At 49.9% G+C, this 8,873-nt stretch overlaps 1 protein-coding gene across 1 annotated transcript in view; it reads left to right on the top strand.

Moving 5' to 3' along the window:
- Positions 1-4,260: 4,260 nt before the first annotated feature.
- The window catches only part of Klf3 (KLF transcription factor 3), a 29,764-nt gene continuing 25,151 nt past the window's right edge, over positions 4,261-8,873 (top strand). The window contains exon 1 of the mRNA XM_075943448.1: positions 4,261-4,700. The gene's annotated coding sequence lies outside the window, so the exon portion shown is untranslated. The remainder of the gene's footprint in view (positions 4,701-8,873) is intronic.

Raw genomic sequence — 8,873 nt, 5'->3', positions numbered from 1 at the left:
ACCTTGTCAGTAACCATGAGTCTCATAAAATACAAAATAATAGAAATGGGTTAATTTAAGATGTAAGAGCTAGCTAGAAATACACCTAAGCTATTGGCCAAACAGAATTGTAATTAATACAGTTTCTGTGTGATTATTTTTGGTTTGGGAGGCTGGGAACAAATGAGCAGCCTTCTCCAACATAACCCAAAATAAACTCTTTTCTAAGTTGTGTTGGCCATGATCTTTTATCATAGTGACAGAAAAATGAACTAAGACCCAAGTGTGTACCAGGGAGTAGGATATTGCTGTGAGGGCCTGGGTGTGTGTTTTCTTTTTGTTTGCTTGGGTCTTGTCAGAACTTGTAGTGATATTTTATTTGTGTTTTAACAAATAAAGCTTGCCTGAAGATCAGAATGCGGAGCTAAGCCACTAGAGTTCAGGGAGTGGTGGCACACACCTTTGACCCCAGGACTCACGGTTTCTCTGGGCTACGCAGATTGAATCTGCCTAAAAAGAGAAATAAGATTCACACAAAGGTGCCCCCAGCACTCAGGAGATACACAGCTTTAATCCCAGACTAGGGAGGTGGAGACAGAGTGATATGGCTGGGTAGAGAGAGGAATATAAGGCGGGAGACTAGTGCAGTCTGAAGTTTGGTGACGAGCGTGGCAGTCTGCAGTCACTCTGAAGACAGGATCGCCCCTTTGCTTGTCTGAGTACTTGGTCTATCCCAAGAACTCTCTATTGGCGTGGCTGCTTTTCTTTTCTGATCTTCAGCTTGAACTCTAATATTTGTCTCTGGGTTTTTATTAATCATGCTACAGGGACTGCCAGCTCACAAAAAGTAAAAGAAAAAAAGACGTGAAGACTTGATAATTATGAGTGCTTAGCCTTAGTTTAGGCTTGTTCCTAACTAGTCCCCCCCCACACACACTTGGTTTTTCAAGATAGGGTTTCTCTGTGTAGCCTTGGCTAACCCTGAACTCACCCTGGTGACCAGGTTGGCCTTGAACTAACAGAGACCTGCCTGCCTCTGCCTCTCAAGTGCTGGGATTAAAGGTGTGCACCACCACAGCCCAGCTCTAACTAGTTCTTACAACTTAAATTAACTCATTTCTATTCATCTACATGCTTTTATGGCTTTTACCTCTCTTCCTGCATGTCTTGCTCCCTTTGTGTCTGGCTGGCAATTTTTGTCTTTCTTCTTTGAGACCTCTCTGTCCCCAGAAGTCCTGTCTATCTGTTGGCCATTCAGCTCTTTATTAAACCAGTCACAGTGACACATCTTCACACCGCGTAAAGGAATATTCCACAAGAGATCCTGGCTTTAGTCATGAAGGAGATATAAGTAAAGGGATTATAGAATCTTTCTACATGGTTTCAGAGAGCCACTGAAGTCAGGCATATGGCAGAAGAGTCCTTTTGTGGAGGCCCTCAAAGGCTAGTGTGTGAAGTTGTGGAAGTGAGGCCACAGTTACAATTTAGACCCCAAGATGTTGGAGATGCCAGAGCTGTGGGAAATCTGCCAAGGAGAGCTGCCCATAGGGAATAGAGGAACCCAAGAGAGAAGAACATGTACAGCAGCAAAGCTGGAAGGGCGGCGACATCACACAAGGAGGTGGACAACTTTGGAGTTTGCCCTGCTGGGCTCCACACTTCCTTTGCTCTAGTGTTTTCTCTCCACACCTCCATCCCTCCCTTTTGAAATGGATGTATAGGTTTTGTGCCACTGGACGCTAGAAGTACGTCATTTCCTTTTGGATTTTACAGGAGGTTACAACTGAGAGATTGCCTGGAGTCTCAGAACAGAGTTTAGAATTTTTGAAAATGGCGTTGAGACTATGGGGACTTTTGAAGTTGGACTAGATACATTTTGCATCATTACATGGCCGCGGACTAGAGGTGCCAGGGAGTGGGATGTGGTGGTTTAAGCATTTGAGTCCTTGGCCCTCTGTGGGTGGTGCTATTTTGGGGAGGAGGTCCGGGAGCTGCCTCGATGGAGGAAGTGCATCACTGGGGAGTGGGCTGGAGGTCCAAGTCTCTCCCCATCTCCAGTTCTCTGCTTGTTTGCTGTTCAAAATGTGAGTTCGCGGCTGTTCCTGCTGCCATACTTACCTGCGGCCACACTTTCCCACCACAATGGCCATCAAACCATAAGCCCCAAATGAATCTTCCTTCTCTGTGTTAGCTTGGTCGTTGAGTTTTAATGCAGAAGTAGAAAAGCAACTAACACAGGAACCCATCAGTGGAGACAGAAAGGTTGAACTTCAGGCTAAACTGAGTTACCCAAGGGCCCATTCAGGCTTGCATTCTCTTCCCACATGGTTAGCCACCCGGCAAACAGGAGAGATACTGCGGCATCAGGGTGGACCAGGGTAGTGGCATGGAGTAGGTGAGGGTGGAAGAGGGTTCCGTGACTTGCTAGGGAGGGGCAAGAGTTCAGGATGACTTCCGGCAGTTCTGACTTGCCCACCTAGCAGGGCTTGCGTCACTCCCGGAGCTACTCGGCACTGGAGGGACGAATTTGGGTATTGAGTTGACCTTCCCAGGAGCCACCCAAGACAAGTGCTCACTGTTAGTCCCCCACCCTCAACCACACCCACACCAAAGCCTTCTTATCTGGTCTCTTTTTGCCCAACAGTAGAAACTTTACCCTTCTATGGTCCCATGTCCATGTGAACAATAGAAGGGTACTATGGTTATGGATTTTCAAGTTTTCATCACCCCATGTCCCCTTGAGTAGAAACCTGTTTTTTTTTTTTTTTTTTTGAGCACCTACTATGAGCTTGGGAAACAATTCCATAGTCATTGCATCTGTCTCAGTTCATTCAGACTCAGGCCATTCATGCAGACTGCTTATGGTTGGTGACCAATGAAAAGCAATTAACAAACGACACAAAAATCAACTGTCTTTTTCTTTGCGTATTTTACTCAAATAAACCACCCAAGACCCCCAGCACTTACACTTTAATAGAGGATATTACAAAGGTATATGAACCAGTGAATTCAGGGTCTCCTCGGGACAGGCAATTTCAATGTTGGATGTTACCGGGTTCTAGTTTTATTGTACTGTGCAGTTTTATTAAGGAACGGGGAATCTATGTATCACTACGTTTTAAGTAGTACCATGCCTGGATGAGGCATCAAAGTGAGAATGGTGAACTTAAAGGGCCTTTAAAACATCTTGAAGCAATAACAAGCCACAGACTGAAGCCGGGTTGTTTTAAAACATTACACAAAACTAAAACAATTGAACCAATTTGTCCTTTGTTCTTTTTATTGCGTTCCTTATTACATTAATACTGTTTTAAAAATGAAACTCAAAGGCATCAGACTCTCGCACCAAGCTACGCGAAATCGTTCTTGCACGGGTCTGATTCGGACAGAAAAGTGCCTGGAGGCTGCTGGCCTTCTAAAGCTGTGAAAGGAAAGGTCGCGGGGCTAAGCCCCGGGCCAGCCTGAGCTCTCGCTCCAGGTGGGAGGAGGATCTGCCCGAAGTTTGCTAAGTTTTCTGGCAGCAGTGCAGAGCCACGGCCGCTTTTTTGCTTCGGGGCAGGCGGGGCCTGCGGGAGTTGCACGCCTCCGGGGGTCTCCACCTTTCCAAGAAAAGTCCCTCTGGGCTGGAGGCGCCCCCGGGGTCACCCCTGCAGGGCAGGAGAAAGGACAAGAGCGACCCCAGAGTTCCGGAACACAGAGCGCCAGCGCAAAGGCAGCAGCGCGACCCTGTGTCCTGGGCAGCGAGCGCGTTAGGAGCCACCGCGCTCTCCGACGCCCGGGACTCGCGTCCTCCGCCGCGACACCCCGCTCCACCGCCCTCCTGCGCTCCGCCCGGGAGGGGCCGCCCTTCCCGCGGGAGCCAGAGATTGACATCTCCGCTCCCCCTCCTCGGCTGCGCAGCCAGCCCGGGCTGTGTGTTTTGGAAGCGGTGCTACGGGGCCGCGAGCTGTGTGACGCCGCGAGCGGCCAGCGCCGCCCTTCCTTCCCCCCAGGGCTCGGGCGGCAGCGGGGCGGCCCGGACGGCCAGGGCGGGGCGCGGGCTCTGGGAGCAGGGCGCGGGGCGGAGCGCTCGGCCGGGTGGAGGCCCAGGGTGGAGAAGCCGGGCGGGGGCTGCTCACGCCCAGCCCCGAGGCCGCGCCGCGCCTCGCGGGACAGGTCGAGCCGGCGGGGCGGCGCCCGGCTCCGGGGAATAATGAGTGTCTGTCAGGCCGGCCCCGGGTGACTGGGCGGGGCGCGGGCGGGGGCGGCGCGGGAGGCGGGGGCGGGGAAGGGCAGGGCGGGGTGCGTGTTTGCCAGTGACTCGCCGACCCCTCCGGCGGCTGCCTCCACCCAAGTGGGTGGGGACCCCTCCCAGCCCCGGCGGCTGCGGCGGCTCCCGCTGCCCCTCCCTGACCCTCCCACCCCGGCTCCCAGCCTCTACTTACCCCGCCAGCCCCGGGGAGGCTCGCAGAGCGAGCGGCGCCGGCGTCATGTGACTGCCCGGAGTTGGTGCCAAGGAGCCAGAGGGGAGCCGGGAGCCGAGCCGCGCGGAGCCGCGGCCCGAGCGCAGTGCGAGCGCCTGCCGAGCCGACCCCACCCGCGCGCCTGTGCGGTCGTCGTCCCTGTCCCCGACGCCGTTCGGTCCGGAGCGCTTGACCTGCCTGCCCGCCCGCGGGGTTCCGGGCGCCGGGGAGCCGGGCCTGGGTTTCCCGGCCGCTGCGCTTGGCACCGCGCTTGGCAGAGTAAGTCCCCGCGCCCTCACCTTGCCCTCCTGCGCCCCGCTTTGCGCCGCATCTGCTTGCTTCTCTTTTTTTATTTATTTTTTTCTCTTGGAGAAAGCGGAGCGCGGAGAACGGGTACAGGGTGCAGCGAGGGCGCCTCCGGGCTTGGGAAAGTGCATCGGAGCCAGGGTGGAGGAGCGAGGGGGAGGGGATGGCGGGCCGGATCGTGGGATAAGGGGACCCGGTGGAGTGGGACCCCGCGGGCGGGGCTCACCTGTGTGGTCCCCGGCCTCCCGCGCTGGGCTCCCTTCGGTGCCCCCGGCGCACCCCGCGTGCGGCCGCGTTGGAGAGAGCCAGGTAGCTGCGGGGCCGCGCGCCTGCTCCTCCCCCTCCCACCTCGACTCGGGGCTCCCGCCCCCCGCCCGCGCCCCCAGCTGCTGCCTGCCCCAGCAAACTTGGAGCCCAGCCTCCGGCGCCCCTGGCGAGAAACTTGGGGGCGATTGGGACTTGAGGAGCATCCCCATCTTGGTACCCAGAGCGGGCGAGCTGCCGGATCATTTGGCTTGGGGAGGGGTAGAGGGGGAGGAAAAGAACCTACAGTCTGCCTTTGGGGACTTAGAGAACCTGCCGCAATGCCTGAAGCAAAGGATTGCAGCTCGGCTGGCTGTGGAGAGCGCCTTCTGTGTTAGGGAACCGGAGCCGCGTAGGGACCCACAGGACTGTTGTGTGGACCAGTACCCTAACATTTCAGAGTGGCTAGCTTGGAGGTGGCAGATAAGAGTTGGAATTGTCATACCCACATCTTTGGCAGATAACAGAAACACTTGTGTAAATTTTCCTGCAGGACACAATAGTAGTAGTTGACTGAGACTTTGGATAATTCAGGCTAAATGGACACTGAAAATTGTTCGCCTTGTGTTTCTTCAAAAATAAACATTTTACATTTACATTGGAATCGTTGAGATTTTATTCTAAGAATCATTTTTTTTCCTCTAATATTGTCCAAGATACTTTGTTCTCGAGAGAGTCTGGTGTATGGGAAAAGTATGAATTTTGGTATTCTGTGCTCATTTAGATTTAGACTCGTGTTACTAAGCAAAATTAGGTGAGCATGGGCCGGTTGTTGATAAATGAGTATTTTATGCATAAATTTGAGGTGCATTTTTTTAAGTGAATTCTGCTTGCATGATAATGCCCCTCACCCCAGGGAAGTCTTCAGGAGGGAAAAAGCTATGCAACATAAACATTCTAATTTTGCAAGTTGCGGTGTTTTGAAGAACGATCCCTCTGAGTTATTCCTTGGCTTAAACGTGCCTGCTAACCTTAGGCTGTTAATGGAATCCTGAAAGAAGATGTTTGATTAATTTAAGTTCCCTGGAGAAAAGCTGCAGACCGACGGCATTGCTTAAGTCCTGGGAAGGTGCATTGTGGAGATGGTTTGGCTGCCGTGAAGGGACGCACAAGTGTAAGAACTGAGATGTGAGAATAACAAAGAAAAGTAGCTGCTTGGGTCGCAAAGCCTTGTGCCACAGGAAACTCCATAGCTGTGGGGAAAGCTATTGTCTTTTTGCTGCGAAGTTTCTACATTAAAATCCAGTCTTGTTGCTATGGGCACAGCGATGCCTTTTCCCTCCCCCACCCCTTTTTCTTTTTACCTGTAGTTATGTCTAGGTACCAATCCTTAAGTCTCTGATAATGGAAACCTGAGTTGAGTTAAACCATCTCGGCTAACAAAGTATAAAGGAAAATACAGCAGAAGGGACTTTAAATGGGCTTTGCTACCTTAAGAATAGCTAAGAGAAAGTAGACATTGATAGAATATCTATCTGGGCCAGAAATGGTGCTGCAGTTTGTGAATTGCCAAGCACTTCTGGAGTAAATGGATTACCAGGAGTAAAAATCATCACATTCCCCAAAAGGGGGAATTTGGAGAACCAGTGAGTAGCTGTGTCCTTCTCTACATTTGAAAAAGAATGAAATTTTCAAGTGGCTACATAGCCAAAGTCTGGGTCTTCAATTTAGTTTTGACCAAGGGAGGCTTTAACTTGGTCCAGCTTGACTTCTGTAGGGTAACCCAGCTGTAACCTGGATTCCTAAGGCAATGCTCTCTTGTGCTTTTCCCCAGCATGCATGGTGTCTGCCTCGAATTGTTATCCCAGCATAGAGTTTGGTCAGGGCTGGGGGCTACTACTGGCCCTTGGGACCTGGCTGAAAGGGACAAAAGAAATCGGGAGGGAGGCTGGCACTGGGTAATTTGGAAGGTCTCTGCAGCTTGAAGATGATTATCACGTGTGCACTCGGGGTGTTTACTGGGTGGCAGCTCCTGTTTGTAAATAGGGCAGGTCCCCTGTAGAAAGCTGGTGCTATTATTCACACCCATAGAACAAACACCTCCACCCCCCTGTTGTTGTCTTAAAAAACTCCAGCTGCTCATGAATATAGGGTCAGGGAGGGCCGGCTAAATGTTTCTCTGCGCTCTCTCTCCAGCACTGCCGGCCGGGCTGTTTCCTGTTCTTTGTTTCAAGGCTGGGCTTTGCGTCATACATTCCAAGTGGCATATGTGTGCTCTTTCCTGTTTCAGGCTGTTTTCTGGTCGATCAGTAGCCTAAACCAGGCCATGGTCCCTGCCCCTCAATTCCGTATCCCCACCCAGGAGTTATCATGTCTCTACGCCAAGATTGCTTAAGATGCCTGTGTTATGTCATAATGAGAAGTCAGTTAACCTTTTGGCACACACCCCTTGCTCCACTGTTGATGGGGGCAAATCAATACTTTTACCTTTTAAGACATATTCTATCGTTGGATTATGATGTGGGGGAATTCATGGGCATGCTGACACATCTGAAGGAAGTTGTTTTTGTGATTTTCCTGGGAAGATGGGTAGAGCTCTGGTTTTAAGATGGGCCCATTGCCCTGAAGCTGTCAAATTTAGATCAGGATTGACAACAAGAGTTGAAGACCTAGCCTTACGCGAAAGCTGTGACCCACCCTTGTTCGTTTTCACTGGGCCGCCCAAGGTGGGCCCTGGGGATGGAGAATTTAAATATCTTGGCCACCTGGGCTGAGTTGGAAAGTCTTGCTTGTTTTGAAGGAGAAATCTCTAGAAAAATTATTCAAGCTAAGCATGGCATTTATTGAGGAAGAAAAAAAAATAGTCCCAGGGTTATTTCTTTTAAGAATAAAGATTAAACCAACAGAACAATTTTTTTTTTTTTAGGGACAAAGAGGTTACTCTATCCTAGAGTTGATTTCCAGCCCATTTTGAGAATAAAAATCTTAAGGAAAAGAAGAGCTAGGTGCTGGTTGGTTTTCTTTAATGATAGTTTGGAAAATTGTAATCTTTTGTTTTGAAAACAGAAAGATGTCTATCTTTCATAATATCAGTTTTTCAGTCCTTCTCTGTGGCTTCATCAGTCAGGATAAACTATTTAAAACCTACTGCAACAAGGTTTTGGGTATTTTCCCCCTCTGAGCTCTTGAAAAACTTTTTTTTTAAAAAAAAAGGAGGGGTTGGGGGTGGGGACTTTTATGTGTTTTTTTACAAACTTACTTGGGGATTTTCTTTTAAACCCTAAAGGAATGGCCTACAATGATGCCTGGTGGAGCTAATTCAAGAGATGCTAATACAGAATCAGGCCTGAGATAGTTAATAGCCCAACCTGCTGGCCTTACACAAGGAAAATATACAGTGATCCAAAGTGAAGTGTCCCATCTGCTTCATGCCCAAAAGTTACCAGAGCCAAACCGTTGGTTAGTGATGCCTTCCCTGAAAACTCTTGGGAGTCCTCGAAATTCTCAGGGTTGGTTGGGTTTCTTTTTTTCCTTCTTCCTTGGAACAAGGCAACTTGAAATATTAAGCTGATTTGTAGAAAAAGAGACCTTTAAGCTGAAGTTCATAAGTCATCCAAATTGAAGCAGGGTTTATTTTTTGTTTTTTGTTTTTGTTTTTATTCCAGAGTTTTTATTCCAACTATATAGGGTCGACAGTCTTGATGAGGTTTTCTCCAGATCATTCTTTCTGCTTGGGTGGGGACAGGGAGGCGGCTAATATGATTGATTAGGGTTTAATCTAGTCTATCAAAAGTGCTGCAGAATTTTAAATGCTGTATTAAATGGTTGGGGAAATTATGGGGTTTTTTTTTTGGTAGCTGCTATAATTATAAGACATAGGAACAGTAGTTTCCTCGCTCCACC

This window comes from Microtus pennsylvanicus, chromosome 12, assembly GCF_037038515.1.
Source record: "Microtus pennsylvanicus isolate mMicPen1 chromosome 12, mMicPen1.hap1, whole genome shotgun sequence".
NCBI lineage: Eukaryota > Metazoa > Chordata > Mammalia > Rodentia > Cricetidae > Microtus > Microtus pennsylvanicus.
Note: the sequence above shows the minus strand (reverse complement) of the source record. Positions and strands in the feature narration are given on the sequence as shown.